This window comes from Tyto alba, unplaced genomic scaffold (genome assembly GCF_018691265.1).
Source record: "Tyto alba isolate M040663 unplaced genomic scaffold, T.alba_DEE_v4.0 Super-Scaffold_1, whole genome shotgun sequence".
In the NCBI taxonomy this organism is placed as follows: domain Eukaryota; kingdom Metazoa; phylum Chordata; class Aves; order Strigiformes; family Tytonidae; genus Tyto; species Tyto alba.
The window spans coordinates 8,458,622-8,468,709 of record NW_024881261.1 but is presented as its reverse complement, the minus strand read 5'-3'; positions in this window follow the sequence as shown (position 1 = coordinate 8,468,709).

Genomic DNA, 10,088 nt, shown 5'->3' with positions numbered 1-10,088 from the left:
TAAAACACTGGAGTCTGCAATCACTGTAGTTATAATACTGGTGATGTGGTTATTTTGCTGGTTTGGGAGGTGGGGGTTAAGTCTGTGGATACCTCACTATAGACAAAATTTTTAGAGTAGCTTTAGGAGTGAATGAACCAAAGCCTGTTGAAAAATTCCCCTGATTTCATCCTGTTTCAAAATAATTTCAGACAAAAGGAGGAAAGGGGGCAGGTAACAAAGTCTGTATAGTGGCTTCTGGGCATTACCGAAAGCAAACGTGCTCATGAGTAGCAGGACAGGATTAAGGAAGCTGATGTTCTTAATCAAACAGACGGCTATGCCTAGAATTACTGTGAGATAAAGATGAAACAGAGATAGGATGAATGGTTACAGAAGAAGGACAGAAGTTTAATTTTCATTACATGTGAGAGATGGAACAGTGAACATGATGGAGAACTGATAATGTGCTTTGCTGTATTAATGCTGAACTAAGCTTGTAGTATATAATCTGGATAGAATTCATTTGAGAAAACTACACAGCAAATTTAAAATGTTAGTGAAGTTTCACTAGAATGTTTATAATCAGAACAATCACCTAAGTGTCCTGAAATCTCATATGCTGGCCCTTAGCCTTGAACAAAACTGTCAGATGATGTGGTCAAAACAGATAATGCAATGAGGGAGTCACTTCTTTCCCTGATTTTTGACAAACACATTCAGCTGAAGTGTGGGTAGTTCACAAATTCATTTCTGTCCCTACATAATCCCATCTCAGCTCCCTCAGCCTGCTGCTCAAGAAGTGGGCTGCTTCTCCTCTGCTGCCAGAGGAACCCCATCCTCACTGAAAAAAAAAACCAGAACTGCTGGGACCTGGAAATCTACTACTCCTTGGGACCTTTTCTCTTCAGCAGTTTCTCTTGAGGTTCCCCACACTCTGCTCTTTCTGCCTCTCTGTGTGATCTTTCCTCCTCCAGAATATCTTGTCCCGAAGGGCATCAACCCCTTAGCAAGGCTTCGGATTTCCCATGGAGTGGTGCAGGCTGAAACCAACTTATTCTGTTGGAGCACTACTCTTTTAATACAGAAGAAAAAGTGGTTTAATCAGTTTGGTGCATTCTGCCAGCTCTCACTGCAAGGTGACAGGAAGGAGAGGGGGCTGTAAAGAATAGATAAAGGACCATCAGCACTGAAGATTGGCAACCTGTGGGCTTGCTCAGAGATGGAATAAGTTCCTTACATGAAAACCTGACTTGGTTTAACCCAACTGAAGAAAATATACCCCAGAAATTTCAGTTTTAGTCAGAGATGTGCAAGCTTGCTTTTATATTTAAAAACCTTCTATATTACACTTGTGCTTCTTGCCTAGATTAAAAGGCAGTACCCAATTGTGCTGCCCCAGGAGCACAGTATGATCCTATTTTGATCTGGAGAGTCACTGTTTTCTGAGTCCCTGAAACCTTGCCCTAGGGAGGACAATAGGGAATAAATATGTGAATTAGTAAAGGACACCCCCCTTGCTATGTTGTCATAGATGTGTGTGGGGTATTAGAATGCTAAACCAGTTTCTTGCCTGACTTCTCTCAAGAGGGAAAACCAAATGTTTTTCACCCTGACGATACTACTTGTGTCTTCCCCTCATTACACTTCCTCTCGCCCTGTGCAGCTCCTCACGGCAGCAGCAAGTGCACAGCGAAGTTTGCTTTGCGTGCTTTCTTCCCAGCCTATGTTGTCTGTGATGGGTATAAGCTAACACTTATTTTGGCTCCAGTTTTTACCATCTGTGGTCAGCCTTATAGTGGTAGAATAAGAGAGAAAGGTTTAATAAGTTCAAGGATGTGAATTGTTTGTCCTGCATCAGGCTGCGATGAGTCCAGGTGTGGGTCACTCCAGCAAAGCCTTTCTCGGCTCTCCGCAGCTGCACGGCCACAGCTGGGCAGGAGGCAGAGGATCCAGCCTCAGGACTCTACAGGCTTTCACACTTCATTCATGTCATCCAGTCCAAGGAGGAATGCATGTCCCCTCTCCAGAGAGACAAATAGTCATGGGTTTACCCATAGCACGCATAGCCATAGACACGGGAGCTGGCATCTGATGTTGGATTTCCATGTCCCCGTGTCCCTTTGACACTGCCTGTTTCCTTCTGCCCTGACAATCTGTCTCTTCTAGAATTTGGCTTCCTGATCTCAGTACCTCCTGCTGAGGAAACCTCAACAGGGTTATTAACTTCCTAACACTGCAGAAGAGTTTCTCCTTTGTCTTTTGTTCCTTTACCTTAGTATAAGCAGATTCTTGCCTACACAATTGTTTTGACAGTCATGATATTCTCTGCATTATCCTTTGCCATAGCCACTTCAGCAGCCCATGTAATTTTAACAAACACCTAACAGAATCAAGACATTAAAGTTGACAATAGCATAATAAAAAATCTCCTTTTAATAATGAACTGGAGCTGCCGTCATCTTGTTTTAGCAGAGTAAAATCTCTCCCCCCCTCCTGAACACTTTACAAAGCTATTACATAAAATGCAATGTTAAATGAACAACAAATTACTTTCCCTTTAGCTAGCTTTTAATGCTAATGGTGCTATTTATTCCTGACCTTTTGAAATATTAGATTTTTTAAATGACAACATAAAAAGAATTCTTGTTTGAAAACGCAAGTGACTTTAAACCACATGTTATTACTTGTAAGTATAGCATGCACATGCATCATTCATTTCAGTGTCCCATTTATGGCTAATTGGTATATATTTCAGTTGACATATATTGTTCTCCTGCAAACGTGTCAAATTCCTTAACGATGTCAGTGACAAAAGCATAGTGCTTGAGATATATAAATTACGCTCTTTACCATATAATCATTCTTATCTATTGGGAATGCTATTTGTGACAAATCATGTTCAAAAATACACACTAAATTGATTATTTTTTTAAACTTTAATATCACGCAATTCATGGCAAGTCTTTGTAGAAATGTTTTGATTTTTATCTGCATCATTTTGCAGCTTTTGAAAAGCTCACTTTATTTATTAAAGGAAGAGTAACACAGTGCAGATCTTAAAATGTATCTTTTGTTATCAGCATAAGAAAACAAATGGGCTATAATTGTGGATATGGAATGAGTAATTTGGTGAAAAATGCTTTGTACTGTAGTTTAGGTTTTATAATTCCTGCCAGAAATTACTATTATTTTGTTGGTGGGCAGCATTGCAATCAGAATTTTAAATATGGGAGCAACTTGGACCACGTATTTTCATTACATTTTAGATTGCCATGTGCAATGTGTTTTTCTCCTATATTACAAATCATCTGAGAACAATAAAAAAAAAAAATTGAAGATTTCATGTGACTCTAATTATTACTGAAGTATAGCAGTGCTCATTGTTGTCTTTAGACAATGCTGTCTATAGTCATTACTTTGCTCCATAAATCAGTAGGATAATGAGGTCCTATCTTTCAAGACATATTTGAGAGTATCTTAATTTGGCATTGATGAATTGTCCTTCCTGAACCTCCTGAGGTTTTTTTTTAATCTAGCTTGTCATAATAGAGCTTTCATCACCTAGCCACATCTGACAGTGTTATGTATGCATATTTATTTCTATACCTTTCTGGGATGTATCCTCAGAGGTTGCAAATAGGAATTTTATGATGTTATGCCTGAAGGCAATTTTGTTCTTAATTTGAGTGTAAATCACAAGCTATATTACTACACCCTCATACTTCAGAAATATGTACTCTGTATGTTTGTATTTAACTGTGAAAAAAAAGGCTAAACTTCTTAACATCTTGTTATGTCTAAAAACTGGAAACAGTTTCTTTGACAAAAGAGATATTTACTTGAAGAAAATATGATCTTTTGCCAAAGACATTATGCAATAAGGTCAGATACCCATTTTTTTCCGCTATAAACCCTCTAAAATTTTAAGACAGCGAATGAGTAAAATGTATCAGTATTCTTAATTGGTCAAAACAGAAGGCTTCAGTAGGGAGCAGAGGAAGAAAGAAGGTCAATGTGATGCTCCCACATCCCTAAATGAAAAAATACTAATAGTGACCTAGATGACACTTACTTCTAAATTGTGCCTGTATACAAACAGAAACAAGAAGCAAAGTACTCTTTATATTAGTCTAAATGTTGTATTCAATTACACAATAACAATTGAGTGGCTACTACACTTGCTAGCATATTGAAGACCTATATTATGTGAGACCCAAACCCAAAAGTTGCATTCAAGTTCCTCTTTGTGCTATGGCCCATGTAATTATTGTTGTGGTACATATTCCATAAAAAATCTTACCTTTATTTGAATTAAGTGGATAATTTCTTCACATCAAACACTTTAGTGAGGTGAAGGGGGAAAAAGGGGATCTAAACCTCCAAAGCAATGCACTTTTTCCTCATAATAATTCACATTATTTTAGTTTTGCATATAATTTTAGATAAACATAAGTCTCACATTTGGCGTCATGAAAAATAACAGCAATGTACAATACCGGTGGCTTGGGTCCCTCAATTTGGGGTGTGCAGTTTCAAAGTCCAGGTTTCCCTGGGAGTGCTGATTATCCTGTTTGGAAGGTGAGGTCTCCTGTGACAGCGGTGCCATTTCTCGCTTAGAAGTGGTTCTTCATGGAGGAGGAGCATAGCCATCACCTTAATCACGTGGGATGCAAAACATACAGTGAGCACGTGTATGTCCTGTGTGAGACAGTAGAAGAGCAGAAGCCGTCCCCTCCTTCTCTGAACAGGGAGCACTGGGTTTGCTGACCACAACCTGAGTTGAACTACAGAAACTTCCATAGGTACTGCTTAAAAAAAAACCTCAAAATCTTTAGACTTTTTCCTTACTGCCCTTAATTCCTTACCCAAACACCAACCATCTCTCATTTGATGAGGGAATAAAAATCAACGGGAGAGCTGTGAAAAGAGGTTCTCCACCACCTTCAGCTCTCACCAAGGCTGCTGTCAGTCCCTTGGGAGGGTTAGTGGCCTGACCTCACATCTCTTTCCAAACTTTCTCATCTCCCCTTTGCTTGTGGTTTGGAAACTGGTGCCATCTGACCATTTTATACCCCTGCAGAGGCACAGTAAATTCAGGAGGGAGTCAGAGAGAAGGATGTGTTTGCTCCCTCTGCACCCTCACTTTGCAGTCATCTACCTCCAAACCCACGTCTCCCATAGAACACGGGGAGGGATGGTTTGGGAAAGGACATTTCTCCACTTCATTGAAGAGAGACTGTAGATCCTCAAGCCTTTGCTTTAATTCAAAAATGAGGCAAAATGTCTTCACTAGGTCATGAAAATCAGCCTCTCGGTTCCTTCCACTGAACCTGAATTGCAAGCCCTCTCCCAGCAGCTGCAGCAGAAAGACATTAAAGGGCAGATCATAGCAGCGATAAGCTGTTTTTTGCTGGGTCTGAAGGGGCAGTGACACAGGAGTAGAAAGGGGCATATTTCTGTTGCAAAGGACACCGGTAGGGGATTAAAAACTTCTTTTTAACCAAGGAAAATGTTAAAAGTGAAGAGAAAAGTGACTGCACTGACGAATAATTCTCCTTTTGACCCCCAGAGAAAGAGGTGCCTAATAAAAATATATGATCACGGACAGTGTGAAGATAACTGTCTGATCAGATAATGGAATTGTTTTCAGTGATAAGAATGAATCCATTACTAATGCAAATAACGATAATAATTATAATTTGCAATACAGTAAAAATCACCTAGTCTACCTCCTCCTCTGACAGGAGACTGTATAATAAATTATAGGCTGAGAAAAAAAAAATTCAAAGGGATAAAGGTTAAAAGATTAAAAAAAATTCTGAAACTTAAATGCTTAACAGGGAAGTCAAGACCTGAAAGCAGAAATTGGTGCTATTAAATCAAGCAATTGTGAAGAACGAGATATTATGGAATTGATTAACAAACCAGAAACCAAACGTTTCCTCATATCACTACCTCTTGTCACAGATTTCAATAATTTTGAAAGAACAAAAAATTAAGAGTTGGCGTATAACAAGAAAGAAAATTAATTATTTAAATGTAGGTGAATATGCTAATAGTACTCTGGGAAGATGAATATAACTTAACACACAAAAAGCCCCCAAGAACTCTTCAGTTAATTTGAGGAGTTTCACCGCTTTGCTTTGGTATCTGAAACATGTCCAGCTCTTCTGTCACTCCCAACCAGGACTGCATTTGCAGACCATGCATATCAACAGGGCATATCTTTTGGGGTTCTCAGGGCACACCAAGATGATCATACCAATTCCATATTCTTCTTTGTTCGTGTGAGGTCTGTTGGGTTTGGAGACAATGTGAAAAATGCTTCATTTCAACTTTGTGGAGGAGAACAGGGCAGATGAAACAAATCTGGTATTACAGAGTTTGCACTACAGTGAGTTGTATTATTGTTTACAGCAATTCTGCTCTCCTCATCAGTTAAGGAGAGAGGAAATAGTGTTCATAAGGCTTACCATACACTGTTGGCATTGTACCAGCCATACATATTTAGGTGATGGAGCAGTGGGAATCTACCAAGAGATCATGTGATTCTTCCACACCCATCAATACAGAGAAAAATAGCAATTAAGTGACCGAGTCTAAAGCACTATCTTCCAACATTCTTCATTTCAATCCCCATTTCCCAAAGCACAGGGCCGGGAATTCTAATGACAGGGGGTGTGTAAGAGAGACTTAAAGACCACCTAGTCAAAAGTAAATGTGACTACCAGATGAAATTAGATTTTGACCTGAGTGGAGCCTGATTTTCTGTAGTTGGAGTATTTTATTGCATTTTAATTTCACAATTAAAAGCTCAATGTAGCCTGCCTAAACTTCCCCAGCAAGTCATTCAGAAATTTAGATATTTCTCACCCTCTTTTAAGCTTTTCATTGCAGCATTTTTCATGTAGCTGAAAAGCTCAACACACTTCAGGTCAGTAAAGCATGGATAGTTTATCAGAACTTCCACATTATAGCCGTTCAAGGAAAATGCTTTAACAACGCAAATTCTAAAAGCAAAATGAGTGCAAAACTTGCAGTGTGTTTTATAACCATTATTTGTGGTTACCTCATTTATCAAAATTCATCAAAAACACTCCCAGCTAATATAATATTAACTACTGTAACAAGATCCTAAGGTTTAAATATGCACCCTTCAGACTGCACATAAGGAAGCCTTTTTTTAATCAACATTTTCAGAAGTCAAAAATACAACATGCCTCAACTACTCACATCACATTTCATTGTTTGTTGGTGCTTCACCGGGGCTTTCAGTTTCACAATGAGATGTGCACAACACAAGTCCTCCACATGTGTGCACACAATGACCTCGGCACTGCTTTCCAAATGTCCTTCTAGCAATGACATGTTTATCTGCAAAAAAACAGCATCCACTGTCTAATCCTCAAAGCTGTCAGTGGAACTGTAAAAAAGATCACAGGTCTATAAAACATGATTGAAAAACCCAGGGTTTAATTAGAGAATAAGATTCAGGGAAAGCACGAAACTAGTCTCCAGATATGTCAAAAGCTGTCAGAGCAGGAATGGGATGAAATGTTCCCATGTTCTCTAGGGGTGGGACAGCCACAGAGAGTCAGAGTTGACATTATGTAAAACTTTAGAAAGCTGAGGACAGCGGAACACAAATAAACTGCCTAGGTATGTAGCACCATTGAAGCATCAGAAGGTTCAAAACCAGATTAAACAAAAATTGGGAGTATTTTAGGCAGAACTAATACTGGTTTGCAGCAGAAAGGTGAGATATAGTTGATGTCTGAGGTCCTTTCCAGCTAAATGCATCTCCTCTGATGCTCTGACAGAGCTGCAATTGCAGTCAGCAAGAATACTGGATACAGTAAAAAGGGAAAAAGTCTAAAACTACTATTCATACTATATACTACTGGACTCTGAAGGAGATAAATTATAAATGCCTCTGTGGGATGTGATCAGTGCATTCTGGCAACATCTCCTCAGTCCTGTAGCACCTTTGATAAAGTGTGTGGCACTTTTTGATCTTCAATCTCATGTCTCAACCTTAAACCAAAACAAAGTAACTACAAAATTAATTTAAATGTGATTTGGAACACCCTCAACCATGTTACCTGATTCTTCAAATGCCTTAAACAATTATCAGATTTAAATTCTGACCTTATTGCCCTAAACTGACAAAATATCTATTCTCCTGTGCACCTGTGTGCTACATGCTAAGGACTTTTTTATGGACAAGGCAGCTGGCTGTGTGTTGCTAAAACCCTGCAGATATTACTGCCATCTGGGACCTCTGCTTACACAAGGAATATAGTGAGAAAATTACCTGGAGGAGGCTGTAATGTTGTTTGTAGAAAAACACACTCAAATACAGGAACCCCTGCAGATGTCATGCAGGACCAGCATTTTTTCTGCTGGATTCTGCTCTGCTCACAGTTAACTTCCTTCAACTCCACCCATTTTGAGGGGCTGATAGCTATCTAGATAAACTGTGTGTGTGTCAGGGAGTGTGGGGGGGAAACAGACTGAGAAAATAGATCCATTATGATTGTCACTATATGAAAAGTAAAAGCTCTGTGGGGAATACATGGTACTATAGTGCTTTAACTGCTGCTACGTGTTAGCAAATACGCAGCGATGGCACATCTACGGTATGCAGAGTACTCGTGGGGGGGAAGCATCAGATCAGCACTGAGGTTGCTCTTTGTACTACAGAGGAAGAGGATATGTTCAGTCTGGTGTCCGCTCTTATCAGATGATGACAGACGGAAGTTCCTACTAGAGGTGCAGAGCTTATTCCTCAGAGGGAAGGAAATACTCCTTGTTGTCCATAGGAAAGGGAGAGTCACCTTTCTAACTCCTCAGATTACTATGGTTTAGCAAACTGGCATTCACAGCTGTCAGTCTCACCACTCCTTTCTGCTTTGAAACCTTCCCTGATCTTCAGTTACTGCTGGAGCACACCAGTGCCTCTGTCCCCCCACATCCAAATCCCGGTTACACACCTCTTCAGCTGATTCCTTAGGTTTCCCCACACTCGATCCAGTATCATCCTCCTTTTACTTGTTGGCTCTTCTGCAGCACACAATATTCCCAATGTAAGCTTATACTGTATTTTTCATTTCTTCATATTTATGTAAGCTCACCTGTGGACACTGATAGAAGGATCATAGTGGTTGCAATCTACCAAGTTCTTAAAACAATTTTTTGCCATCACATGGTAACAAACGCTATGTCCTAGTTCAATGATTTCTGTTCTGGGCACAAAGCCAGTGCTCCTGGAATGTAGCATCTAGTAAACTTTTTCCTGTTATTACAGTCCCTGAAAAATGAGAAAATAGATACTACTTCAAAATTATCACCAGCATCAACACAACTGTATGTTAAACAAAGAAGATACAGAATTTCTTGGTTTGCAGAAAAATATTTACAGTTAAGTGACTAACAATATACTGCACAGTCCTTTTATATCAGTGAGGTGTATGCTCAGCTGCTTTTGATACACCCCCTAGTGAAGCTGAGATCTTAATTTTTTTTTTTGTCCATGAGCATATCCCCATGTTAAGTCACAGGTATGAAAACAGAATTGTCACGAACTCATACATCACAAATACACCATGAACATCTTCACCACCCCAGAGGCTAATCAGCACTCCTGACATTTGCCGTGATGCATTTTCAGAATAGCATAAGACAGTTTTTACTGCAAGAAATTCATCTTTGCACCTGTGGAACTGCACAGGCTGTAGTGCAAACTTCTTATTTTGTTTGAATATCCGCTTTCATATCTCTAATTTGAAGGAAAAAAAGCACAAAATTCTGCCCATCTCCCCCCCATACCTTGTTGTCACTCTACAGCAATCCCACCACAAAAGTGTTTCAGTGTGTTAGAACACAGCAAGGAATGAATGAGAACTAATAAAACATGATTTATTCCTTAAAAAAATAATCACAAGTTTTCCAACATCAGTACCTAATGTGATTGGCAAATAACAAGTCTGAATCCCAGATAGACAAAGCATCTGCAGTTCTCATCAACTTATACAAGCTACGTCTCTTGAAAATCAGGCATCTCTTGCGCTGAGTAACAGGACTCTAAATCCATTGTCCTTAAGACA